Consider the following 21,050-nt stretch of genomic DNA (forward strand, 5'->3'; position numbering starts at 1 on the left):
TATCTTTCACTTTTATTCAAACAATACCTTCCATTGATTATGATCGAGACTTTGCAGTCCCTGGGTTTCAGGGATTCCTTGCATCCATCAAACAGCTCGAGTGCAAAAGTGGGGATGTAGCTCAGTGGTAGAGCGCATGCTTCGCATGTATGAGGTCCCGGGTTCAATCCCCGGCATCTCCAGGAGCCTCTGTTCCTTATCTTGGCTTTTTTCCAGAAGGCTAGCCTGCCATCATGCAGAAAGAAGAAGTTTGTCATGCAGTTGGGGTGAGAGCCCCACTTAAATAGTCAGACATTTGCTTTGGAAAAATCTTTGAACTAGGCATAGTTTGCGCATTTCAAGAAAATCGGAGAATTTTGCATTCCAAAAGAAGGAAATAAATGCCCTCTCTGAGGATCGAACTCAGGACCTTCAGATTATGAGACTGACGCGCTGCCTACTGCGCTAAGAAGGCTGTATATAGGCATCTGTACATAAGACCATGAAGATCATCCAGGTACAAGGCTGAAGGATTTTCCTGACTGACATTGTATACTGCAGAGTCGAATGGGGTGATGTGGCCGTCGGTTCAATGCAGGGTTTCCAATCATACAGTCAAACCTTGCAGAAGTGGGGATGTAGCTCAGTGGTAGAGCGCATGCTTTGCATGTATGAGGCCCCGGGTTCAATCCCCGGCATCTCCAGACTTTTGCCATGCTTACCTTGGATTTTGGGCCGAAAGCTAGGCTGGCATCATGATGAAGGAAGAGATATGTCCTCCAACCGGGATGAGGACCCCGCTTAATCTGTCAGACGTTTGCCTTGAAAAATCCCATGAAATGGGGCTATCTCATTTTTGATGATTATAGATCAAAAGAATCCTACTTGTTGAAGACATCAAAGTGATGATTCATCTTGACAACCATAATGCTTTGATGATAGAAATCTGTCGCATCTCTCTTGATCATTGGTAAGGGTTCTTCTTCTAAACCAGAGACTCTTTACAGTAGCTTTTAGAAAAACGGAATATTTTGTTTATCTCAATCACCTTCAATCTACAGATTTTTCCGTTCTCTTTCCTTTTGAAAATGCATCCAAAATGCACGTTCTTGATGCTGGGTGCGTAGTAATGACTCCCATAACTTTCTGTCATTTCTTTCATGGTTCCGCGCAGCCATCCATTTGCCACCAATGCTGCCCAAGGTCTTTGTATCAAAGTTCCTTTCCTTTCTGTAAAATTGAAATTTGGAGCACCCCTGCTTATCCCCAAGCCAAGACAGAACATGAACTTTGGTCTGAAATCCTCCTTTGGGGTGATAAGACGTACCTTACAGTGTGCTCTAAGAACTGGTGACTTTGAGAGGGAGCTGCAGGTAATGTTCATGATTTTCATCGATCTGCTCCTGATCCCCACCCCCACAACCTTTCTTGAGCGAGAGATAATTACAGCGCTGAAAGATACTTCAGCCACTCCTTCGATATCTCAGTTGGTAGAGCGGAGGACTGTAGCATAAAGTCAGACATCCTTAGGTCGCTGGTTCAAATCCGGCTCGAAGGATTTTTTGCTTCGATTTCCATATATTTCACTTTTATTCAAACAATACCTTCCATTGATTATGATCGAGACTTTGCAGTCCCTGGGTTTCAGGGATTCCTTGCATCCATCAAACAGCTCGAGGGCAAAAGTGGGGATGTAGCTCAGTGGTAGAGCGCATGCTTCGCATGTATGAGGTCCCGGGTTCAATCCCCGGCATCTCCAGGAGCCTCTGTTCCTTATCTTGGCTTTTTTCCAGAAGGCTAGCCTGCCATCATGCAGAAAGAAGAAGTTTGTCATGCAGTTGGGGTGAGAGCCCCACTTAAATAGTCAGACATTTGCTTTGGAAAAATCTTTGAACTAGGCATAGTTTGCGCATTTCAAGAAAATCGGAGAATTTTGCATTCCAAAAGAAGGAAATAAATGCCCTCTCTGAGGATCGAACTCAGGACCTTCAGATTATGAGACTGACGCGCTGCCTACTGCGCTAAGAAGACTGTATATAGGCATCTGTACATAAGACCATGAAGATCATCCAGGTACAAGGCTGAAGGATTTTCCTGACTGACATTGTATACTGCAGAGTCGAATGGGGTGATGTGGCCGTCGGTTCAATGCAGGGTTTCCAATCATACAGTCAAACCTTGCAGAAGTGGGGATGTAGCTCAGTGGTAGAGCGCATGCTTTGCATGTATGAGGCCCCGGGTTCAATCCCCGGCATCTCCAGACTTTTGCCATGCTTACCTTGGATTTTGGGCCGAAAGCTAGGCTGGCATCATGATGAAGGAAGAGATATGTCCTCCAACCGGGATGAGGACCCCGCTTAATCTGTCAGACGTTTGCCTTGAAAAATCCCATGAAATGGGGCTATCTCATTTTTGATGATTATAGATCAAAAGAATCCTACTTGTTGAAGACATCAAAGTGATGATTCATCTTGACAACCATAATGCTTTGATGATAGAAATCTGTTGCATCTCTCTTGATCATTGGTAAGGGTTCTTCTTCTAAACCAGAGACTCTTTACAGTAGCTTTTAGAAAAACGGAATATTTTGTTTATCTCAATCACCTTCAATCTACAGATTTTTCCGTTCTCTTTCCTTTTGAAAATGCATCCAAAATGCACGTTCTTGATGCTGGGTGCGTAGTAATGACTCCCATAACTTTCTGTCATTTCTTTCATGGTTCCGCGCAGCCATCCATTTGCCACCAATGCTGCCCAAGGTCTTTGTATCAAAGTTCCTTTCCTTTCTGTAAAATTGAAATTTGGAGCACCCCTGCTTATCCCCAAGCCAAGACAGAACATGAACTTTGGTCTGAAATCCTCCTTTGGGGTGATAAGACGTACCTTACAGTGTGCTCTAAGAACTGGTGACTTTGAGAGGGAGCTGCAGGTAATGTTCATGATTTTCATCGATCTGCTCCTGATCCCCACCCCCACAACCTTTCTTGAGCGAGAGATAATTACAGCGCTGAAAGATACTTCAGCCACTCCTTCGATAGCTCAGTTGGTAGAGCGGAGGACTGTAGCATAAAGTCAGACATCCTTAGGTCGCTGGTTCAAATCCGGCTCGAAGGATTTTTTGCTTCGATTTCCATATCTTTCACTTTTATTCAAACAATACCTTCCATTGATTATGATCGAGACTTTGCAGTCCCTGGGTTTCAGGGATTCCTTGCATCCATCAAACAGCTCGAGTGCAAAAGTGGGGATGTAGCTCAGTGGTAGAGCGCATGCTTCGCATGTATGAGGTCCCGGGTTCAATCCCCGGCATCTCCAGGAGCCTCTGTTCCTTATCTTGGCTTTTTTCCAGAAGGCTAGCCTGCCATCATGCAGAAAGAAGAAGTTTGTCATGCAGTTGGGGTGAGAGCCCCACTTAAATAGTCAGACATTTGCTTTGGAAAAATCTTTGAACTAGGCATAGTTTGCGCATTTCAAGAAAATCGGAGAATTTTGCATTCCAAAAGAAGGAAATAAATGCCCTCTCTGAGGATCGAACTCAGGACCTTCAGATTATGAGACTGACGCGCTGCCTACTGCGCTAAGAAGGCTGTATATAGGCATCTGTACATAAGACCATGAAGATCATCCAGGTACAAGGCTGAAGGATTTTCCTGACTGACATTGTATACTGCAGAGTCGAATGGGGTGATGTGGCCGTCGGTTCAATGCAGGGTTTCCAATCATACAGTCAAACGTTGCAGAAGTGGGGATGTAGCTCAGTGGTAGAGCGCATGCTTTGCATGTATGAGGCCCCGGGTTCAATCCCCGGCATCTCCAGACTTTTGCCATGCTTACCTTGGATTTTGGGCCGAAAGCTAGGCTGGCATCATGATGAAGGAAGAGATATGTCCTCCAACCGGGATGAGGACCCCGCTTAATCTGTCAGACGTTTGCCTTGAAAAATCCCATGAAATGGGGCTATCTCATTTTTTATGATTATAGATCAAAAGAATCCTACTTGTTGAAGACATCAAAGTGATGATTCATCTTGACAACCATAATGCTTTGATGATAGAAATCTGTTGCATCTCTCTTGATCATTGGTAAGGGTTCTTCTTCTAAACCAGAGACTCTTTACAGTAGCTTTTAGAAAAACGGAATATTTTGTTTATCTCAATCACCTTCAATCTACAGATTTTTCCGTTCTCTTTCCTTTTGAAAATGCATCCAAAATGCACGTTCTTGATGCTGGGTGCGTAGTAATGACTCCCATAACTTTCTGTCATTTCTTTCATGGTTCCGCGCAGCCATCCATTTGCCACCAATGCTGCCCAAGGTCTTTGTATCAAAGTTCCTTTCCTTTCTGTAAAATTGAAATTTGGAGCACCCCTGCTTATCCCCAAGCCAAGACAGAACATGAACTTTGGTCTGAAATCCTCCTTTGGGGTGATAAGACGTACCTTACAGTGTGCTCTAAGAACTGGTGACTTTGAGAGGGAGCTGCAGGTAATGTTCATGATTTTCATCGATCTGCTCCTGATCCCCACCCCCACAACCTTTCTTGAGCGAGAGATAATTACAGCGCTGAAAGATACTTCAGCCACTCCTTCGATAGCTCAGTTGGTAGAGCGGAGGACTGTAGCATAAAGTCAGACATCCTTAGGTCGCTGGTTCAAATCCGGCTCGAAGGATTTTTTGCTTCGATTTCCATATCTTTCACTTTTATTCAAACAATACCTTCCATTGATTATGATCGAGACTTTGCAGTCCCTGGGTTTCAGGGATTCCTTGCATCCATCAAACAGCTCGAGTGCAAAAGTGGGGATGTAGCTCAGTGGTAGAGCGCATGCTTCGCATGTATGAGGTCCCGGGTTCAATCCCCGGCATCTCCAGGAGCCTCTGTTCCTTATCTTGGCTTTTTTCCAGAAGGCTAGCCTGCCATCATGCAGAAAGAAGAAGTTTGTCATGCAGTTGGGGTGAGAGCCCCACTTAAATAGTCAGACATTTGCTTTGGAAAAATCTTTGAACTAGGCATAGTTTGCGCATTTCAAGAAAATCGGAGAATTTTGCATTCCAAAAGAAGGAAATAAATGCCCTCTCTGAGGATCGAACTCAGGACCTTCAGATTATGAGACTGACGCGCTGCCTACTGCGCTAAGAAGGCTGTATATAGGCATCTGTACATAAGACCATGAAGATCATCCAGGTACAAGGCTGAAGGATTTTCCTGACTGACATTGTATACTGCAGAGTCGAATGGGGTGATGTGGCCGTCGGTTCAATGCAGGGTTTCCAATCATACAGTCAAACCTTGCAGAAGTGGGGATGTAGCTCAGTGGTAGAGCGCATGCTTTGCATGTATGAGGCCCCGGGTTCAATCCCCGGCATCTCCAGACTTTTGCCATGCTTACCTTGGATTTTGGGCCGAAAGCTAGGCTGGCATCATGATGAAGGAAGAGATATGTCCTCCAACCGGGATGAGGACCCCGCTTAATCTGTCAGACGTTTGCCTTGAAAAATCCCATGAAATGGGGCTATCTCATTTTTGATGATTATAGATCAAAAGAATCCTACTTGTTGAAGACATCAAAGTGATGATTCATCTTGACAACCATAATGCTTTGATGATAGAAATCTGTCGCATCTCTCTTGATCATTGGTAAGGGTTCTTCTTCTAAACCAGAGACTCTTTACAGTAGCTTTTAGAAAAACGGAATATTTTGTTTATCTCAATCACCTTCAATCTACAGATTTTTCCGTTCTCTTTCCTTTTGAAAATGCATCCAAAATGCACGTTCTTGATGCTGGGTGCGTAGTAATGACTCCCATAACTTTCTGTCATTTCTTTCATGGTTCCGCGCAGCCATCCATTTGCCACCAATGCTGCCCAAGGTCTTTGTATCAAAGTTCCTTTCCTTTCTGTAAAATTGAAATTTGGAGCACCCCTGCTTATCCCCAAGCCAAGACAGAACATGAACTTTGGTCTGAAATCCTCCTTTGGGGTGATAAGACGTACCTTACAGTGTGCTCTAAGAACTGGTGACTTTGAGAGGGAGCTGCAGGTAATGTTCATGATTTTCATCGATCTGCTCCTGATCCCCACCCCCACAACCTTTCTTGAGCGAGAGATAATTACAGCGCTGAAAGATACTTCAGCCACTCCTTCGATAGCTCAGTTGGTAGAGCGGAGGACTGTAGCATAAAGTCAGACATCCTTAGGTCGCTGGTTCAAATCCGGCTCGAAGGATTTTTTGCTTCGATTTCCATATATTTCACTTTTATTCAAACAATACCTTCCATTGATTATGATCGAGACTTTGCAGTCCCTGGGTTTCAGGGATTCCTTGCATCCATCAAACAGCTCGAGGGCAAAAGTGGGGATGTAGCTCAGTGGTAGAGCGCATGCTTCGCATGTATGAGGTCCCGGGTTCAATCCCCGGCATCTCCAGGAGCCTCTGTTCCTTATCTTGGCTTTTTTCCAGAAGGCTAGCCTGCCATCATGCAGAAAGAAGAAGTTTGTCATGCAGTTGGGGTGAGAGCCCCACTTAAATAGTCAGACATTTGCTTTGGAAAAATCTTTGAACTAGGCATAGTTTGCGCATTTCAAGAAAATCGGAGAATTTTGCATTCCAAAAGAAGGAAATAAATGCCCTCTCTGAGGATCGAACTCAGGACCTTCAGATTATGAGACTGACGCGCTGCCTACTGCGCTAAGAAGACTGTATATAGGCATCTGTACATAAGACCATGAAGATCATCCAGGTACAAGGCTGAAGGATTTTCCTGACTGACATTGTATACTGCAGAGTCGAATGGGGTGATGTGGCCGTCGGTTCAATGCAGGGTTTCCAATCATACAGTCAAACCTTGCAGAAGTGGGGATGTAGCTCAGTGGTAGAGCGCATGCTTTGCATGTATGAGGCCCCGGGTTCAATCCCCGGCATCTCCAGACTTTTGCCATGCTTACCTTGGATTTTGGGCCGAAAGCTAGGCTGGCATCATGATGAAGGAAGAGATATGTCCTCCAACCGGGATGAGGACCCCGCTTAATCTGTCAGACGTTTGCCTTGAAAAATCCCATGAAATGGGGCTATCTCATTTTTGATGATTATAGATCAAAAGAATCCTACTTGTTGAAGACATCAAAGTGATGATTCATCTTGACAACCATAATGCTTTGATGATAGAAATCTGTTGCATCTCTCTTGATCATTGGTAAGGGTTCTTCTTCTAAACCAGAGACTCTTTACAGTAGCTTTTAGAAAAACGGAATATTTTGTTTATCTCAATCACCTTCAATCTACAGATTTTTCCGTTCTCTTTCCTTTTGAAAATGCATCCAAAATGCACGTTCTTGATGCTGGGTGCGTAGTAATGACTCCCATAACTTTCTGTCATTTCTTTCATGGTTCCGCGCAGCCATCCATTTGCCACCAATGCTGCCCAAGGTCTTTGTATCAAAGTTCCTTTCCTTTCTGTAAAATTGAAATTTGGAGCACCCCTGCTTATCCCCAAGCCAAGACAGAACATGAACTTTGGTCTGAAATCCTCCTTTGGGGTGATAAGACGTACCTTACAGTGTGCTCTAAGAACTGGTGACTTTGAGAGGGAGCTGCAGGTAATGTTCATGATTTTCATCGATCTGCTCCTGATCCCCACCCCCACAACCTTTCTTGAGCGAGAGATAATTACAGCGCTGAAAGATACTTCAGCCACTCCTTCGATAGCTCAGTTGGTAGAGCGGAGGACTGTAGCATAAAGTCAGACATCCTTAGGTCGCTGGTTCAAATCCGGCTCGAAGGATTTTTTGCTTCGATTTCCATATCTTTCACTTTTATTCAAACAATACCTTCCATTGATTATGATCGAGACTTTGCAGTCCCTGGGTTTCAGGGATTCCTTGCATCCATCAAACAGCTCGAGTGCAAAAGTGGGGATGTAGCTCAGTGGTAGAGCGCATGCTTCGCATGTATGAGGTCCCGGGTTCAATCCCCGGCATCTCCAGGAGCCTCTGTTCCTTATCTTGGCTTTTTTCCAGAAGGCTAGCCTGCCATCATGCAGAAAGAAGAAGTTTGTCATGCAGTTGGGGTGAGAGCCCCACTTAAATAGTCAGACATTTGCTTTGGAAAAATCTTTGAACTAGGCATAGTTTGCGCATTTCAAGAAAATCGGAGAATTTTGCATTCCAAAAGAAGGAAATAAATGCCCTCTCTGAGGATCGAACTCAGGACCTTCAGATTATGAGACTGACGCGCTGCCTACTGCGCTAAGAAGGCTGTATATAGGCATCTGTACATAAGACCATGAAGATCATCCAGGTACAAGGCTGAAGGATTTTCCTGACTGACATTGTATACTGCAGAGTCGAATGGGGTGATGTGGCCGTCGGTTCAATGCAGGGTTTCCAATCATACAGTCAAACGTTGCAGAAGTGGGGATGTAGCTCAGTGGTAGAGCGCATGCTTTGCATGTATGAGGCCCCGGGTTCAATCCCCGGCATCTCCAGACTTTTGCCATGCTTACCTTGGATTTTGGGCCGAAAGCTAGGCTGGCATCATGATGAAGGAAGAGATATGTCCTCCAACCGGGATGAGGACCCCGCTTAATCTGTCAGACGTTTGCCTTGAAAAATCCCATGAAATGGGGCTATCTCATTTTTTATGATTATAGATCAAAAGAATCCTACTTGTTGAAGACATCAAAGTGATGATTCATCTTGACAACCATAATGCTTTGATGATAGAAATCTGTTGCATCTCTCTTGATCATTGGTAAGGGTTCTTCTTCTAAACCAGAGACTCTTTACAGTAGCTTTTAGAAAAACGGAATATTTTGTTTATCTCAATCACCTTCAATCTACAGATTTTTCCGTTCTCTTTCCTTTTGAAAATGCATCCAAAATGCACGTTCTTGATGCTGGGTGCGTAGTAATGACTCCCATAACTTTCTGTCATTTCTTTCATGGTTCCGCGCAGCCATCCATTTGCCACCAATGCTGCCCAAGGTCTTTGTATCAAAGTTCCTTTCCTTTCTGTAAAATTGAAATTTGGAGCACCCCTGCTTATCCCCAAGCCAAGACAGAACATGAACTTTGGTCTGAAATCCTCCTTTGGGGTGATAAGACGTACCTTACAGTGTGCTCTAAGAACTGGTGACTTTGAGAGGGAGCTGCAGGTAATGTTCATGATTTTCATCGATCTGCTCCTGATCCCCACCCCCACAACCTTTCTTGAGCGAGAGATAATTACAGCGCTGAAAGATACTTCAGCCACTCCTTCGATAGCTCAGTTGGTAGAGCGGAGGACTGTAGCATAAAGTCAGACATCCTTAGGTCGCTGGTTCAAATCCGGCTCGAAGGATTTTTTGCTTCGATTTCCATATCTTTCACTTTTATTCAAACAATACCTTCCATTGATTATGATCGAGACTTTGCAGTCCCTGGGTTTCAGGGATTCCTTGCATCCATCAAACAGCTCGAGTGCAAAAGTGGGGATGTAGCTCAGTGGTAGAGCGCATGCTTCGCATGTATGAGGTCCCGGGTTCAATCCCCGGCATCTCCAGGAGCCTCTGTTCCTTATCTTGGCTTTTTTCCAGAAGGCTAGCCTGCCATCATGCAGAAAGAAGAAGTTTGTCATGCAGTTGGGGTGAGAGCCCCACTTAAATAGTCAGACATTTGCTTTGGAAAAATCTTTGAACTAGGCATAGTTTGCGCATTTCAAGAAAATCGGAGAATTTTGCATTCCAAAAGAAGGAAATAAATGCCCTCTCTGAGGATCGAACTCAGGACCTTCAGATTATGAGACTGACGCGCTGCCTACTGCGCTAAGAAGGCTGTATATAGGCATCTGTACATAAGACCATGAAGATCATCCAGGTACAAGGCTGAAGGATTTTCCTGACTGACATTGTATACTGCAGAGTCGAATGGGGTGATGTGGCCGTCGGTTCAATGCAGGGTTTCCAATCATACAGTCAAACCTTGCAGAAGTGGGGATGTAGCTCAGTGGTAGAGCGCATGCTTTGCATGTATGAGGCCCCGGGTTCAATCCCCGGCATCTCCAGACTTTTGCCATGCTTACCTTGGATTTTGGGCCGAAAGCTAGGCTGGCATCATGATGAAGGAAGAGATATGTCCTCCAACCGGGATGAGGACCCCGCTTAATCTGTCAGACGTTTGCCTTGAAAAATCCCATGAAATGGGGCTATCTCATTTTTGATGATTATAGATCAAAAGAATCCTACTTGTTGAAGACATCAAAGTGATGATTCATCTTGACAACCATAATGCTTTGATGATAGAAATCTGTTGCATCTCTCTTGATCATTGGTAAGGGTTCTTCTTCTAAACCAGAGACTCTTTACAGTAGCTTTTAGAAAAACGGAATATTTTGTTTATCTCAATCACCTTCAATCTACAGATTTTTCCGTTCTCTTTCCTTTTGAAAATGCATCCAAAATGCACGTTCTTGATGCTGGGTGCGTAGTAATGACTCCCATAACTTTCTGTCATTTCTTTCATGGTTCCGCGCAGCCATCCATTTGCCACCAATGCTGCCCAAGGTCTTTGTATCAAAGTTCCTTTCCTTTCTGTAAAATTGAAATTTGGAGCACCCCTGCTTATCCCCAAGCCAAGACAGAACATGAACTTTGGTCTGAAATCCTCCTTTGGGGTGATAAGACGTACCTTACAGTGTGCTCTAAGAACTGGTGACTTTGAGAGGGAGCTGCAGGTAATGTTCATGATTTTCATCGATCTGCTCCTGATCCCCACCCCCACAACCTTTCTTGAGCGAGAGATAATTACAGCGCTGAAAGATACTTCAGCCACTCCTTCGATAGCTCAGTTGGTAGAGCGGAGGACTGTAGCATAAAGTCAGACATCCTTAGGTCGCTGGTTCAAATCCGGCTCGAAGGATTTTTTGCTTCGATTTCCATATCTTTCACTTTTATTCAAACAATACCTTCCATTGATTATGATCGAGACTTTGCAGTCCCTGGGTTTCAGGGATTCCTTGCATCCATCAAACAGCTCGAGTGCAAAAGTGGGGATGTAGCTCAGTGGTAGAGCGCATGCTTCGCATGTATGAGGTCCCGGGTTCAATCCCCGGCATCTCCAGGAGCCTCTGTTCCTTATCTTGGCTTTTTTCCAGAAGGCTAGCCTGCCATCATGCAGAAAGAAGAAGTTTGTCATGCAGTTGGGGTGAGAGCCCCACTTAAATAGTCAGACATTTGCTTTGGAAAAATCTTTGAACTAGGCATAGTTTGCGCATTTCAAGAAAATCGGAGAATTTTGCATTCCAAAAGAAGGAAATAAATGCCCTCTCTGAGGATCGAACTCAGGACCTTCAGATTATGAGACTGACGCGCTGCCTACTGCGCTAAGAAGGCTGTATATAGGCATCTGTACATAAGACCATGAAGATCATCCAGGTACAAGGCTGAAGGATTTTCCTGACTGACATTGTATACTGCAGAGTCGAATGGGGTGATGTGGCCGTCGGTTCAATGCAGGGTTTCCAATCATACAGTCAAACGTTGCAGAAGTGGGGATGTAGCTCAGTGGTAGAGCGCATGCTTTGCATGTATGAGGCCCCGGGTTCAATCCCCGGCATCTCCAGACTTTTGCCATGCTTACCTTGGATTTTGGGCCGAAAGCTAGGCTGGCATCATGATGAAGGAAGAGATATGTCCTCCAACCGGGATGAGGACCCCGCTTAATCTGTCAGACGTTTGCCTTGAAAAATCCCATGAAATGGGGCTATCTCATTTTTTATGATTATAGATCAAAAGAATCCTACTTGTTGAAGACATCAAAGTGATGATTCATCTTGACAACCATAATGCTTTGATGATAGAAATCTGTTGCATCTCTCTTGATCATTGGTAAGGGTTCTTCTTCTAAACCAGAGACTCTTTACAGTAGCTTTTAGAAAAACGGAATATTTTGTTTATCTCAATCACCTTCAATCTACAGATTTTTCCGTTCTCTTTCCTTTTGAAAATGCATCCAAAATGCACGTTCTTGATGCTGGGTGCGTAGTAATGACTCCCATAACTTTCTGTCATTTCTTTCATGGTTCCGCGCAGCCATCCATTTGCCACCAATGCTGCCCAAGGTCTTTGTATCAAAGTTCCTTTCCTTTCTGTAAAATTGAAATTTGGAGCACCCCTGCTTATCCCCAAGCCAAGACAGAACATGAACTTTGGTCTGAAATCCTCCTTTGGGGTGATAAGACGTACCTTACAGTGTGCTCTAAGAACTGGTGACTTTGAGAGGGAGCTGCAGGTAATGTTCATGATTTTCATCGATCTGCTCCTGATCCCCACCCCCACAACCTTTCTTGAGCGAGAGATAATTACAGCGCTGAAAGATACTTCAGCCACTCCTTCGATAGCTCAGTTGGTAGAGCGGAGGACTGTAGCATAAAGTCAGACATCCTTAGGTCGCTGGTTCAAATCCGGCTCGAAGGATTTTTTGCTTCGATTTCCATATCTTTCACTTTTATTCAAACAATACCTTCCATTGATTATGATCGAGACTTTGCAGTCCCTGGGTTTCAGGGATTCCTTGCATCCATCAAACAGCTCGAGTGCAAAAGTGGGGATGTAGCTCAGTGGTAGAGCGCATGCTTCGCATGTATGAGGTCCCGGGTTCAATCCCCGGCATCTCCAGGAGCCTCTGTTCCTTATCTTGGCTTTTTTCCAGAAGGCTAGCCTGCCATCATGCAGAAAGAAGAAGTTTGTCATGCAGTTGGGGTGAGAGCCCCACTTAAATAGTCAGACATTTGCTTTGGAAAAATCTTTGAACTAGGCATAGTTTGCGCATTTCAAGAAAATCGGAGAATTTTGCATTCCAAAAGAAGGAAATAAATGCCCTCTCTGAGGATCGAACTCAGGACCTTCAGATTATGAGACTGACGCGCTGCCTACTGCGCTAAGAAGGCTGTATATAGGCATCTGTACATAAGACCATGAAGATCATCCAGGTACAAGGCTGAAGGATTTTCCTGACTGACATTGTATACTGCAGAGTCGAATGGGGTGATGTGGCCGTCGGTTCAATGCAGGGTTTCCAATCATACAGTCAAACCTTGCAGAAGTGGGGATGTAGCTCAGTGGTAGAGCGCATGCTTTGCATGTATGAGGCCCCGGGTTCAATCCCCGGCATCTCCAGACTTTTGCCATGCTTACCTTGGATTTTGGGCCGAAAGCTAGGCTGGCATCATGATGAAGGAAGAGATATGTCCTCCAACCGGGATGAGGACCCCGCTTAATCTGTCAGACGTTTGCCTTGAAAAATCCCATGAAATGGGGCTATCTCATTTTTGATGATTATAGATCAAAAGAATCCTACTTGTTGAAGACATCAAAGTGATGATTCATCTTGACAACCATAATGCTTTGATGATAGAAATCTGTCGCATCTCTCTTGATCATTGGTAAGGGTTCTTCTTCTAAACCAGAGACTCTTTACAGTAGCTTTTAGAAAAACGGAATATTTTGTTTATCTCAATCACCTTCAATCTACAGATTTTTCCGTTCTCTTTCCTTTTGAAAATGCATCCAAAATGCACGTTCTTGATGCTGGGTGCGTAGTAATGACTCCCATAACTTTCTGTCATTTCTTTCATGGTTCCGCGCAGCCATCCATTTGCCACCAATGCTGCCCAAGGTCTTTGTATCAAAGTTCCTTTCCTTTCTGTAAAATTGAAATTTGGAGCACCCCTGCTTATCCCCAAGCCAAGACAGAACATGAACTTTGGTCTGAAATCCTCCTTTGGGGTGATAAGACGTACCTTACAGTGTGCTCTAAGAACTGGTGACTTTGAGAGGGAGCTGCAGGTAATGTTCATGATTTTCATCGATCTGCTCCTGATCCCCACCCCCACAACCTTTCTTGAGCGAGAGATAATTACAGCGCTGAAAGATACTTCAGCCACTCCTTCGATAGCTCAGTTGGTAGAGCGGAGGACTGTAGCATAAAGTCAGACATCCTTAGGTCGCTGGTTCAAATCCGGCTCGAAGGATTTTTTGCTTCGATTTCCATATATTTCACTTTTATTCAAACAATACCTTCCATTGATTATGATCGAGACTTTGCAGTCCCTGGGTTTCAGGGATTCCTTGCATCCATCAAACAGCTCGAGGGCAAAAGTGGGGATGTAGCTCAGTGGTAGAGCGCATGCTTCGCATGTATGAGGTCCCGGGTTCAATCCCCGGCATCTCCAGGAGCCTCTGTTCCTTATCTTGGCTTTTTTCCAGAAGGCTAGCCTGCCATCATGCAGAAAGAAGAAGTTTGTCATGCAGTTGGGGTGAGAGCCCCACTTAAATAGTCAGACATTTGCTTTGGAAAAATCTTTGAACTAGGCATAGTTTGCGCATTTCAAGAAAATCGGAGAATTTTGCATTCCAAAAGAAGGAAATAAATGCCCTCTCTGAGGATCGAACTCAGGACCTTCAGATTATGAGACTGACGCGCTGCCTACTGCGCTAAGAAGACTGTATATAGGCATCTGTACATAAGACCATGAAGATCATCCAGGTACAAGGCTGAAGGATTTTCCTGACTGACATTGTATACTGCAGAGTCGAATGGGGTGATGTGGCCGTCGGTTCAATGCAGGGTTTCCAATCATACAGTCAAACCTTGCAGAAGTGGGGATGTAGCTCAGTGGTAGAGCGCATGCTTTGCATGTATGAGGCCCCGGGTTCAATCCCCGGCATCTCCAGACTTTTGCCATGCTTACCTTGGATTTTGGGCCGAAAGCTAGGCTGGCATCATGATGAAGGAAGAGATATGTCCTCCAACCGGGATGAGGACCCCGCTTAATCTGTCAGACGTTTGCCTTGAAAAATCCCATGAAATGGGGCTATCTCATTTTTGATGATTATAGATCAAAAGAATCCTACTTGTTGAAGACATCAAAGTGATGATTCATCTTGACAACCATAATGCTTTGATGATAGAAATCTGTTGCATCTCTCTTGATCATTGGTAAGGGTTCTTCTTCTAAACCAGAGACTCTTTACAGTAGCTTTTAGAAAAACGGAATATTTTGTTTATCTCAATCACCTTCAATCTACAGATTTTTCCGTTCTCTTTCCTTTTGAAAATGCATCCAAAATGCACGTTCTTGATGCTGGGTGCGTAGTAATGACTCCCATAACTTTCTGTCATTTCTTTCATGGTTCCGCGCAGCCATCCATTTGCCACCAATGCTGCCCAAGGTCTTTGTATCAAAGTTCCTTTCCTTTCTGTAAAATTGAAATTTGGAGCACCCCTGCTTATCCCCAAGCCAAGACAGAACATGAACTTTGGTCTGAAATCCTCCTTTGGGGTGATAAGACGTACCTTACAGTGTGCTCTAAGAACTGGTGACTTTGAGAGGGAGCTGCAGGTAATGTTCATGATTTTCATCGATCTGCTCCTGATCCCCACCCCCACAACCTTTCTTGAGCGAGAGATAATTACAGCGCTGAAAGATACTTCAGCCACTCCTTCGATAGCTCAGTTGGTAGAGCGGAGGACTGTAGCATAAAGTCAGACATCCTTAGGTCGCTGGTTCAAATCCGGCTCGAAGGATTTTTTGCTTCGATTTCCATATCTTTCACTTTTATTCAAACAATACCTTCCATTGATTATGATCGAGACTTTGCAGTCCCTGGGTTTCAGGGATTCCTTGCATCCATCAAACAGCTCGAGTGCAAAAGTGGGGATGTAGCTCAGTGGTAGAGCGCATGCTTCGCATGTATGAGGTCCCGGGTTCAATCCCCGGCATCTCCAGGAGCCTCTGTTCCTTATCTTGGCTTTTTTCCAGAAGGCTAGCCTGCCATCATGCAGAAAGAAGAAGTTTGTCATGCAGTTGGGGTGAGAGCCCCACTTAAATAGTCAGACATTTGCTTTGGAAAAATCTTTGAACTAGGCATAGTTTGCGCATTTCAAGAAAATCGGAGAATTTTGCATTCCAAAAGAAGGAAATAAATGCCCTCTCTGAGGATCGAACTCAGGACCTTCAGATTATGAGACTGACGCGCTGCCTACTGCGCTAAGAAGGCTGTATATAGGCATCTGTACATAAGACCATGAAGATCATCCAGGTACAAGGCTGAAGGATTTTCCTGACTGACATTGTATACTGCAGAGTCGAATGGGGTGATGTGGCCGTCGGTTCAATGCAGGGTTTCCAATCATACAGTCAAACGTTGCAGAAGTGGGGATGTAGCTCAGTGGTAGAGCGCATGCTTTGCATGTATGAGGCCCCGGGTTCAATCCCCGGCATCTCCAGACTTTTGCCATGCTTACCTTGGATTTTGGGCCGAAAGCTAGGCTGGCATCATGATGAAGGAAGAGATATGTCCTCCAACCGGGATGAGGACCCCGCTTAATCTGTCAGACGTTTGCCTTGAAAAATCCCATGAAATGGGGCTATCTCATTTTTTATGATTATAGATCAAAAGAATCCTACTTGTTGAAGACATCAAAGTGATGATTCATCTTGACAACCATAATGCTTTGATGATAGAAATCTGTTGCATCTCTCTTGATCATTGGTAAGGGTTCTTCTTCTAAACCAGAGACTCTTTACAGTAGCTTTTAGAAAAACGGAATATTTTGTTTATCTCAATCACCTTCAATCTACAGATTTTTCCGTTCTCTTTCCTTTTGAAAATGCATCCAAAATGCACGTTCTTGATGCTGGGTGCGTAGTAATGACTCCCATAACTTTCTGTCATTTCTTTCATGGTTCCGCGCAGCCATCCATTTGCCACCAATGCTGCCCAAGGTCTTTGTATCAAAGTTCCTTTCCTTTCTGTAAAATTGAAATTTGGAGCACCCCTGCTTATCCCCAAGCCAAGACAGAACATGAACTTTGGTCTGAAATCCTCCTTTGGGGTGATAAGACGTACCTTACAGTGTGCTCTAAGAACTGGTGACTTTGAGAGGGAGCTGCAGGTAATGTTCATGATTTTCATCGATCTGCTCCTGATCCCCACCCCCACAACCTTTCTTGAGCGAGAGATAATTACAGCGCTGAAAGATACTTCAGCCACTCCTTCGATAGCTCAGTTGGTAGAGCGGAGGACTGTAGCATAAAGTCAGACATCCTTAGGTCGCTGGTTCAAATCCGGCTCGAAGGATTTTTTGCTTCGATTTCCATATCTTTCACTTTTATTCAAACAATACCTTCCATTGATTATGATCGAGACTTTGCAGTCCCTGGGTTTCAGGGATTCCTTGCATCCATCAAACAGCTCGAGTGCAAAAGTGGGGATGTAGCTCAGTGGTAGAGCGCATGCTTCGCATGTATGAGGTCCCGGGTTCAATCCCCGGCATCTCCAGGAGCCTCTGTTCCTTATCTTGGCTTTTTTCCAGAAGGCTAGCCTGCCATCATGCAGAAAGAAGAAGTTTGTCATGCAGTTGGGGTGAGAGCCCCACTTAAATAGTCAGACATTTGCTTTGGAAAAATCTTTGAACTAGGCATAGTTTGCGCATTTCAAGAAAATCGGAGAATTTTGCATTCCAAAAGAAGGAAATAAATGCCCTCTCTGAGGATCGAACTCAGGACCTTCAGATTATGAGACTGACGCGCTGCCTACTGCGCTAAGAAGGCTGTATATAGGCATCTGTACATAAGACCATGAAGATCATCCAGGTACAAGGCTGAAGGATTTTCCTGACTGACATTGTATACTGCAGAGTCGAATGGGGTGATGTGGCCGTCGGTTCAATGCAGGGTTTCCAATCATACAGTCAAACCTTGCAGAAGTGGGGATGTAGCTCAGTGGTAGAGCGCATGCTTTGCATGTATGAGGCCCCGGGTTCAATCCCCGGCATCTCCAGACTTTTGCCATGCTTACCTTGGATTTTGGGCCGAAAGCTAGGCTGGCATCATGATGAAGGAAGAGATATGTCCTCCAACCGGGATGAGGACCCCGCTTAATCTGTCAGACGTTTGCCTTGAAAAATCCCATGAAATGGGGCTATCTCATTTTTGATGATTATAGATCAAAAGAATCCTACTTGTTGAAGACATCAAAGTGATGATTCATCTTGACAACCATAATGCTTTGATGATAGAAATCTGTCGCATCTCTCTTGATCATTGGTAAGGGTTCTTCTTCTAAACCAGAGACTCTTTACAGTAGCTTTTAGAAAAACGGAATATTTTGTTTATCTCAATCACCTTCAATCTACAGATTTTTCCGTTCTCTTTCCTTTTGAAAATGCATCCAAAATGCACGTTCTTGATGCTGGGTGCGTAGTAATGACTCCCATAACTTTCTGTCATTTCTTTCATGGTTCCGCGCAGCCATCCATTTGCCACCAATGCTGCCCAAGGTCTTTGTATCAAAGTTCCTTTCCTTTCTGTAAAATTGAAATTTGGAGCACCCCTGCTTATCCCCAAGCCAAGACAGAACATGAACTTTGGTCTGAAATCCTCCTTTGGGGTGATAAGACGTACCTTACAGTGTGCTCTAAGAACTGGTGACTTTGAGAGGGAGCTGCAGGTAATGTTCATGATTTTCATCGATCTGCTCCTGATCCCCACCCCCACAACCTTTCTTGAGCGAGAGATAATTACAGCGCTGAAAGATACTTCAGCCACTCCTTCGATAGCTCAGTTGGTAGAGCGGAGGACTGTAGCATAAAGTCAGACATCCTTAGGTCGCTGGTTCAAATCCGGCTCGAAGGATTTTTTGCTTCGATTTCCATATATTTCACTTTTATTCAAACAATACCTTCCATTGATTATGATCGAGACTTTGCAGTCCCTGGGTTTCAGGGATTCCTTGCATCCATCAAACAGCTCGAGGGCAAAAGTGGGGATGTAGCTCAGTGGTAGAGCGCATGCTTCGCATGTATGAGGTCCCGGGTTCAATCCCCGGCATCTCCAGGAGCCTCTGTTCCTTATCTTGGCTTTTTTCCAGAAGGCTAGCCTGCCATCATGCAGAAAGAAGAAGTTTGTCATGCAGTTGGGGTGAGAGCCCCACTTAAATAGTCAGACATTTGCTTTGGAAAAATCTTTGAACTAGGCATAGTTTGCGCATTTCAAGAAAATCGGAGAATTTTGCATTCCAAAAGAAGGAAATAAATGCCCTCTCTGAGGATCGAACTCAGGACCTTCAGATTATGAGACTGACGCGCTGCCTACTGCGCTAAGAAGACTGTATATAGGCATCTGTACATAAGACCATGAAGATCATCCAGGTACAAGGCTGAAGGATTTTCCTGACTGACATTGTATACTGCAGAGTCGAATGGGGTGATGTGGCCGTCGGTTCAATGCAGGGTTTCCAATCATACAGTCAAACCTTGCAGAAGTGGGGATGTAGCTCAGTGGTAGAGCGCATGCTTTGCATGTATGAGGCCCCGGGTTCAATCCCCGGCATCTCCAGACTTTTGCCATGCTTACCTTGGATTTTGGGCCGAAAGCTAGGCTGGCATCATGATGAAGGAAGAGATATGTCCTCCAACCGGGATGAGGACCCCGCTTAATCTGTCAGACGTTTGCCTTGAAAAATCCCATGAAATGGGGCTATCTCATTTTTGATGATTATAGATCAAAAGAATCCTACTTGTTGAAGACATCAAAGTGATGATTCATCTTGACAACCATAATGCTTTGATGATAGAAATCTGTTGCATCTCTCTTGATCATTGGTAAGGGTTCTTCTTCTAAACCAGAGACTCTTTACAGTAGCTTTTAGAAAAACGGAATATTTTGTTTATCTCAATCACCTTCAATCTACAGATTTTTCCGTTCTCTTTCCTTTTGAAAATGCATCCAAAATGCACGTTCTTGATGCTGGGTGCGTAGTAATGACTCCCATAACTTTCTGTCATTTCTTTCATGGTTCCGCGCAGCCATCCATTTGCCACCAATGCTGCCCAAGGTCTTTGTATCAAAGTTCCTTTCCTTTCTGTAAAATTGAAATTTGGAGCACCCCTGCTTATCCCCAAGCCAAGACAGAACATGAACTTTGGTCTGAAATCCTCCTTTGGGGTGATAAGACGTACCTTACAGTGTGCTCTAAGAACTGGTGACTTTGAGAGGGAGCTGCAGGTAATGTTCATGATTTTCATCGATCTGCTCCTGATCCCCACCCCCACAACCTTTCTTGAGCGAGAGATAATTACAGCGCTGAAAGATACTTCAGCCACTCCTTCGATAGCTCAGTTGGTAGAGCGGAGGACTGTAGCATAAAGTCAGACATCCTTAGGTCGCTGGTTCAAATCCGGCTCGAAGGATTTTTTGCTTCGATTTCCATATCTTTCACTTTTATTCAAACAATACCTTCCATTGATTATGATCGAGACTTTGCAGTCCCTGGGTTTCAGGGATTCCTTGCATCCATCAAACAGCTCGAGTGCAAAAGTGGGGATGTAGCTCAGTGGTAGAGCGCATGCTTCGCATGTATGAGGTCCCGGGTTCAATCCCCGGCATCTCCAGGAGCCTCTGTTCCTTATCTTGGCTTTTTTCCAGAAGGCTAGCCTGCCATCATGCAGAAAGAAGAAGTTTGTCATGCAGTTGGGGTGAGAGCCCCACTTAAATAGTCAGACATTTGCTTTGGAAAAATCTTTGAACTAGGCATAGTTTGCGCATTTCAAGAAAATCGGAGAATTTTGCATTCCAAAAGAAGGAAATAAATGCCCTCTCTGAGGATCGAACTCAGGACCTTCAGATTATGAGACTGACGCGCTGCCTACTGCGCTAAGAAGGCTGTATATAGGCATCTGTACATAAGACCATGAAGATCATCCAGGTACAAGGCTGAAGGATTTTCCTGACTGACATTGTATACTGCAGAGTCGAATGGGGTGATGTGGCCGTCGGTTCAATGCAGGGTTTCCAATCATACAGTCAAACGTTGCAGAAGTGGGGATGTAGCTCAGTGGTAGAGCGCATGCTTTGCATGTATGAGGCCCCGGGTTCAATCCCCGGCATCTCCAGACTTTTGCCATGCTTACCTTGGATTTTGGGCCGAAAGCTAGGCTGGCATCATGATGAAGGAAGAGATATGTCCTCCAACCGGGATGAGGACCCCGCTTAATCTGTCAGACGTTTGCCTTGAAAAATCCCATGAAATGG

At 44.5% G+C, this 21,050-nt stretch overlaps 50 non-coding genes across 50 annotated transcripts; 40 read left to right on the forward strand and 10 right to left on the reverse strand.

Annotated features, from left to right (window-relative positions):
• Positions 1-110: 110 nt before the first annotated feature.
• On the forward strand, positions 111-182 carry TRNAA-CGC (transfer RNA alanine (anticodon CGC)). Its single transcript has one exon. It is a non-coding gene; the product is annotated as a tRNA-Ala (tRNA).
• A 199-nt stretch (positions 183-381) lies between these two features.
• On the reverse strand, positions 382-454 carry TRNAM-CAU (transfer RNA methionine (anticodon CAU)). Its single transcript has one exon. It is a non-coding gene; the product is annotated as a tRNA-Met (tRNA).
• A 157-nt stretch (positions 455-611) lies between these two features.
• TRNAA-UGC (transfer RNA alanine (anticodon UGC)) lies at positions 612-683 on the forward strand. The gene has a single exon. It is a non-coding gene; the product is annotated as a tRNA-Ala (tRNA).
• A 983-nt stretch (positions 684-1,666) lies between these two features.
• TRNAA-CGC (transfer RNA alanine (anticodon CGC)) lies at positions 1,667-1,738 on the forward strand. Its single transcript has one exon. It is a non-coding gene; the product is annotated as a tRNA-Ala (tRNA).
• A 429-nt stretch (positions 1,739-2,167) lies between these two features.
• On the forward strand, positions 2,168-2,239 carry TRNAA-UGC (transfer RNA alanine (anticodon UGC)). The gene has a single exon. It is a non-coding gene; the product is annotated as a tRNA-Ala (tRNA).
• A 768-nt stretch (positions 2,240-3,007) lies between these two features.
• On the forward strand, positions 3,008-3,093 carry TRNAY-GUA (transfer RNA tyrosine (anticodon GUA)). Its single transcript is given in 2 exon segments — positions 3,008-3,044; positions 3,058-3,093. It is a non-coding gene; the product is annotated as a tRNA-Tyr (tRNA).
• Positions 3,094-3,222: 129 nt separating this feature from the next.
• TRNAA-CGC (transfer RNA alanine (anticodon CGC)) lies at positions 3,223-3,294 on the forward strand. The gene has a single exon. It is a non-coding gene; the product is annotated as a tRNA-Ala (tRNA).
• A 199-nt stretch (positions 3,295-3,493) lies between these two features.
• On the reverse strand, positions 3,494-3,566 carry TRNAM-CAU (transfer RNA methionine (anticodon CAU)). The gene has a single exon. It is a non-coding gene; the product is annotated as a tRNA-Met (tRNA).
• Positions 3,567-3,723: 157 nt separating this feature from the next.
• TRNAA-UGC (transfer RNA alanine (anticodon UGC)) lies at positions 3,724-3,795 on the forward strand. The gene has a single exon. It is a non-coding gene; the product is annotated as a tRNA-Ala (tRNA).
• A 768-nt stretch (positions 3,796-4,563) lies between these two features.
• Positions 4,564-4,649, forward strand: TRNAY-GUA (transfer RNA tyrosine (anticodon GUA)). The gene is given in 2 exon segments: positions 4,564-4,600; positions 4,614-4,649. It is a non-coding gene; the product is annotated as a tRNA-Tyr (tRNA).
• A 129-nt stretch (positions 4,650-4,778) lies between these two features.
• On the forward strand, positions 4,779-4,850 carry TRNAA-CGC (transfer RNA alanine (anticodon CGC)). Its single transcript has one exon. It is a non-coding gene; the product is annotated as a tRNA-Ala (tRNA).
• A 199-nt stretch (positions 4,851-5,049) lies between these two features.
• TRNAM-CAU (transfer RNA methionine (anticodon CAU)) lies at positions 5,050-5,122 on the reverse strand. Its single transcript has one exon. It is a non-coding gene; the product is annotated as a tRNA-Met (tRNA).
• Positions 5,123-5,279: 157 nt separating this feature from the next.
• Positions 5,280-5,351, forward strand: TRNAA-UGC (transfer RNA alanine (anticodon UGC)). The gene has a single exon. It is a non-coding gene; the product is annotated as a tRNA-Ala (tRNA).
• A 768-nt stretch (positions 5,352-6,119) lies between these two features.
• Positions 6,120-6,205, forward strand: TRNAY-GUA (transfer RNA tyrosine (anticodon GUA)). Its single transcript is given in 2 exon segments — positions 6,120-6,156; positions 6,170-6,205. It is a non-coding gene; the product is annotated as a tRNA-Tyr (tRNA).
• A 129-nt stretch (positions 6,206-6,334) lies between these two features.
• Positions 6,335-6,406, forward strand: TRNAA-CGC (transfer RNA alanine (anticodon CGC)). Its single transcript has one exon. It is a non-coding gene; the product is annotated as a tRNA-Ala (tRNA).
• Positions 6,407-6,835: 429 nt separating this feature from the next.
• Positions 6,836-6,907, forward strand: TRNAA-UGC (transfer RNA alanine (anticodon UGC)). Its single transcript has one exon. It is a non-coding gene; the product is annotated as a tRNA-Ala (tRNA).
• A 768-nt stretch (positions 6,908-7,675) lies between these two features.
• TRNAY-GUA (transfer RNA tyrosine (anticodon GUA)) lies at positions 7,676-7,761 on the forward strand. Its single transcript is given in 2 exon segments — positions 7,676-7,712; positions 7,726-7,761. It is a non-coding gene; the product is annotated as a tRNA-Tyr (tRNA).
• A 129-nt stretch (positions 7,762-7,890) lies between these two features.
• Positions 7,891-7,962, forward strand: TRNAA-CGC (transfer RNA alanine (anticodon CGC)). Its single transcript has one exon. It is a non-coding gene; the product is annotated as a tRNA-Ala (tRNA).
• A 199-nt stretch (positions 7,963-8,161) lies between these two features.
• On the reverse strand, positions 8,162-8,234 carry TRNAM-CAU (transfer RNA methionine (anticodon CAU)). The gene has a single exon. It is a non-coding gene; the product is annotated as a tRNA-Met (tRNA).
• A 157-nt stretch (positions 8,235-8,391) lies between these two features.
• TRNAA-UGC (transfer RNA alanine (anticodon UGC)) lies at positions 8,392-8,463 on the forward strand. The gene has a single exon. It is a non-coding gene; the product is annotated as a tRNA-Ala (tRNA).
• A 768-nt stretch (positions 8,464-9,231) lies between these two features.
• On the forward strand, positions 9,232-9,317 carry TRNAY-GUA (transfer RNA tyrosine (anticodon GUA)). The gene is given in 2 exon segments: positions 9,232-9,268; positions 9,282-9,317. It is a non-coding gene; the product is annotated as a tRNA-Tyr (tRNA).
• Positions 9,318-9,446: 129 nt separating this feature from the next.
• TRNAA-CGC (transfer RNA alanine (anticodon CGC)) lies at positions 9,447-9,518 on the forward strand. The gene has a single exon. It is a non-coding gene; the product is annotated as a tRNA-Ala (tRNA).
• Positions 9,519-9,717: 199 nt separating this feature from the next.
• On the reverse strand, positions 9,718-9,790 carry TRNAM-CAU (transfer RNA methionine (anticodon CAU)). Its single transcript has one exon. It is a non-coding gene; the product is annotated as a tRNA-Met (tRNA).
• A 157-nt stretch (positions 9,791-9,947) lies between these two features.
• On the forward strand, positions 9,948-10,019 carry TRNAA-UGC (transfer RNA alanine (anticodon UGC)). Its single transcript has one exon. It is a non-coding gene; the product is annotated as a tRNA-Ala (tRNA).
• A 768-nt stretch (positions 10,020-10,787) lies between these two features.
• Positions 10,788-10,873, forward strand: TRNAY-GUA (transfer RNA tyrosine (anticodon GUA)). The gene is given in 2 exon segments: positions 10,788-10,824; positions 10,838-10,873. It is a non-coding gene; the product is annotated as a tRNA-Tyr (tRNA).
• Positions 10,874-11,002: 129 nt separating this feature from the next.
• Positions 11,003-11,074, forward strand: TRNAA-CGC (transfer RNA alanine (anticodon CGC)). The gene has a single exon. It is a non-coding gene; the product is annotated as a tRNA-Ala (tRNA).
• Positions 11,075-11,273: 199 nt separating this feature from the next.
• On the reverse strand, positions 11,274-11,346 carry TRNAM-CAU (transfer RNA methionine (anticodon CAU)). Its single transcript has one exon. It is a non-coding gene; the product is annotated as a tRNA-Met (tRNA).
• A 157-nt stretch (positions 11,347-11,503) lies between these two features.
• TRNAA-UGC (transfer RNA alanine (anticodon UGC)) lies at positions 11,504-11,575 on the forward strand. The gene has a single exon. It is a non-coding gene; the product is annotated as a tRNA-Ala (tRNA).
• A 768-nt stretch (positions 11,576-12,343) lies between these two features.
• On the forward strand, positions 12,344-12,429 carry TRNAY-GUA (transfer RNA tyrosine (anticodon GUA)). Its single transcript is given in 2 exon segments — positions 12,344-12,380; positions 12,394-12,429. It is a non-coding gene; the product is annotated as a tRNA-Tyr (tRNA).
• Positions 12,430-12,558: 129 nt separating this feature from the next.
• TRNAA-CGC (transfer RNA alanine (anticodon CGC)) lies at positions 12,559-12,630 on the forward strand. The gene has a single exon. It is a non-coding gene; the product is annotated as a tRNA-Ala (tRNA).
• A 199-nt stretch (positions 12,631-12,829) lies between these two features.
• TRNAM-CAU (transfer RNA methionine (anticodon CAU)) lies at positions 12,830-12,902 on the reverse strand. The gene has a single exon. It is a non-coding gene; the product is annotated as a tRNA-Met (tRNA).
• Positions 12,903-13,059: 157 nt separating this feature from the next.
• On the forward strand, positions 13,060-13,131 carry TRNAA-UGC (transfer RNA alanine (anticodon UGC)). The gene has a single exon. It is a non-coding gene; the product is annotated as a tRNA-Ala (tRNA).
• A 768-nt stretch (positions 13,132-13,899) lies between these two features.
• On the forward strand, positions 13,900-13,985 carry TRNAY-GUA (transfer RNA tyrosine (anticodon GUA)). The gene is given in 2 exon segments: positions 13,900-13,936; positions 13,950-13,985. It is a non-coding gene; the product is annotated as a tRNA-Tyr (tRNA).
• Positions 13,986-14,114: 129 nt separating this feature from the next.
• On the forward strand, positions 14,115-14,186 carry TRNAA-CGC (transfer RNA alanine (anticodon CGC)). Its single transcript has one exon. It is a non-coding gene; the product is annotated as a tRNA-Ala (tRNA).
• Positions 14,187-14,615: 429 nt separating this feature from the next.
• TRNAA-UGC (transfer RNA alanine (anticodon UGC)) lies at positions 14,616-14,687 on the forward strand. The gene has a single exon. It is a non-coding gene; the product is annotated as a tRNA-Ala (tRNA).
• Positions 14,688-15,455: 768 nt separating this feature from the next.
• TRNAY-GUA (transfer RNA tyrosine (anticodon GUA)) lies at positions 15,456-15,541 on the forward strand. The gene is given in 2 exon segments: positions 15,456-15,492; positions 15,506-15,541. It is a non-coding gene; the product is annotated as a tRNA-Tyr (tRNA).
• A 129-nt stretch (positions 15,542-15,670) lies between these two features.
• TRNAA-CGC (transfer RNA alanine (anticodon CGC)) lies at positions 15,671-15,742 on the forward strand. The gene has a single exon. It is a non-coding gene; the product is annotated as a tRNA-Ala (tRNA).
• Positions 15,743-15,941: 199 nt separating this feature from the next.
• Positions 15,942-16,014, reverse strand: TRNAM-CAU (transfer RNA methionine (anticodon CAU)). Its single transcript has one exon. It is a non-coding gene; the product is annotated as a tRNA-Met (tRNA).
• Positions 16,015-16,171: 157 nt separating this feature from the next.
• On the forward strand, positions 16,172-16,243 carry TRNAA-UGC (transfer RNA alanine (anticodon UGC)). The gene has a single exon. It is a non-coding gene; the product is annotated as a tRNA-Ala (tRNA).
• A 768-nt stretch (positions 16,244-17,011) lies between these two features.
• Positions 17,012-17,097, forward strand: TRNAY-GUA (transfer RNA tyrosine (anticodon GUA)). The gene is given in 2 exon segments: positions 17,012-17,048; positions 17,062-17,097. It is a non-coding gene; the product is annotated as a tRNA-Tyr (tRNA).
• Positions 17,098-17,226: 129 nt separating this feature from the next.
• TRNAA-CGC (transfer RNA alanine (anticodon CGC)) lies at positions 17,227-17,298 on the forward strand. Its single transcript has one exon. It is a non-coding gene; the product is annotated as a tRNA-Ala (tRNA).
• Positions 17,299-17,497: 199 nt separating this feature from the next.
• TRNAM-CAU (transfer RNA methionine (anticodon CAU)) lies at positions 17,498-17,570 on the reverse strand. Its single transcript has one exon. It is a non-coding gene; the product is annotated as a tRNA-Met (tRNA).
• Positions 17,571-17,727: 157 nt separating this feature from the next.
• On the forward strand, positions 17,728-17,799 carry TRNAA-UGC (transfer RNA alanine (anticodon UGC)). The gene has a single exon. It is a non-coding gene; the product is annotated as a tRNA-Ala (tRNA).
• Positions 17,800-18,567: 768 nt separating this feature from the next.
• TRNAY-GUA (transfer RNA tyrosine (anticodon GUA)) lies at positions 18,568-18,653 on the forward strand. The gene is given in 2 exon segments: positions 18,568-18,604; positions 18,618-18,653. It is a non-coding gene; the product is annotated as a tRNA-Tyr (tRNA).
• Positions 18,654-18,782: 129 nt separating this feature from the next.
• Positions 18,783-18,854, forward strand: TRNAA-CGC (transfer RNA alanine (anticodon CGC)). The gene has a single exon. It is a non-coding gene; the product is annotated as a tRNA-Ala (tRNA).
• Positions 18,855-19,283: 429 nt separating this feature from the next.
• On the forward strand, positions 19,284-19,355 carry TRNAA-UGC (transfer RNA alanine (anticodon UGC)). Its single transcript has one exon. It is a non-coding gene; the product is annotated as a tRNA-Ala (tRNA).
• A 768-nt stretch (positions 19,356-20,123) lies between these two features.
• TRNAY-GUA (transfer RNA tyrosine (anticodon GUA)) lies at positions 20,124-20,209 on the forward strand. The gene is given in 2 exon segments: positions 20,124-20,160; positions 20,174-20,209. It is a non-coding gene; the product is annotated as a tRNA-Tyr (tRNA).
• A 129-nt stretch (positions 20,210-20,338) lies between these two features.
• On the forward strand, positions 20,339-20,410 carry TRNAA-CGC (transfer RNA alanine (anticodon CGC)). The gene has a single exon. It is a non-coding gene; the product is annotated as a tRNA-Ala (tRNA).
• A 199-nt stretch (positions 20,411-20,609) lies between these two features.
• Positions 20,610-20,682, reverse strand: TRNAM-CAU (transfer RNA methionine (anticodon CAU)). Its single transcript has one exon. It is a non-coding gene; the product is annotated as a tRNA-Met (tRNA).
• Positions 20,683-20,839: 157 nt separating this feature from the next.
• On the forward strand, positions 20,840-20,911 carry TRNAA-UGC (transfer RNA alanine (anticodon UGC)). The gene has a single exon. It is a non-coding gene; the product is annotated as a tRNA-Ala (tRNA).
• Positions 20,912-21,050: the final 139 nt, after the last annotated feature.

Source organism: Triturus cristatus, unplaced genomic scaffold (assembly GCF_964204655.1).
Source record: "Triturus cristatus unplaced genomic scaffold, aTriCri1.1 SCAFFOLD_572, whole genome shotgun sequence".
Taxonomy (NCBI): Eukaryota; Metazoa; Chordata; class Amphibia; order Caudata; family Salamandridae; genus Triturus; species Triturus cristatus.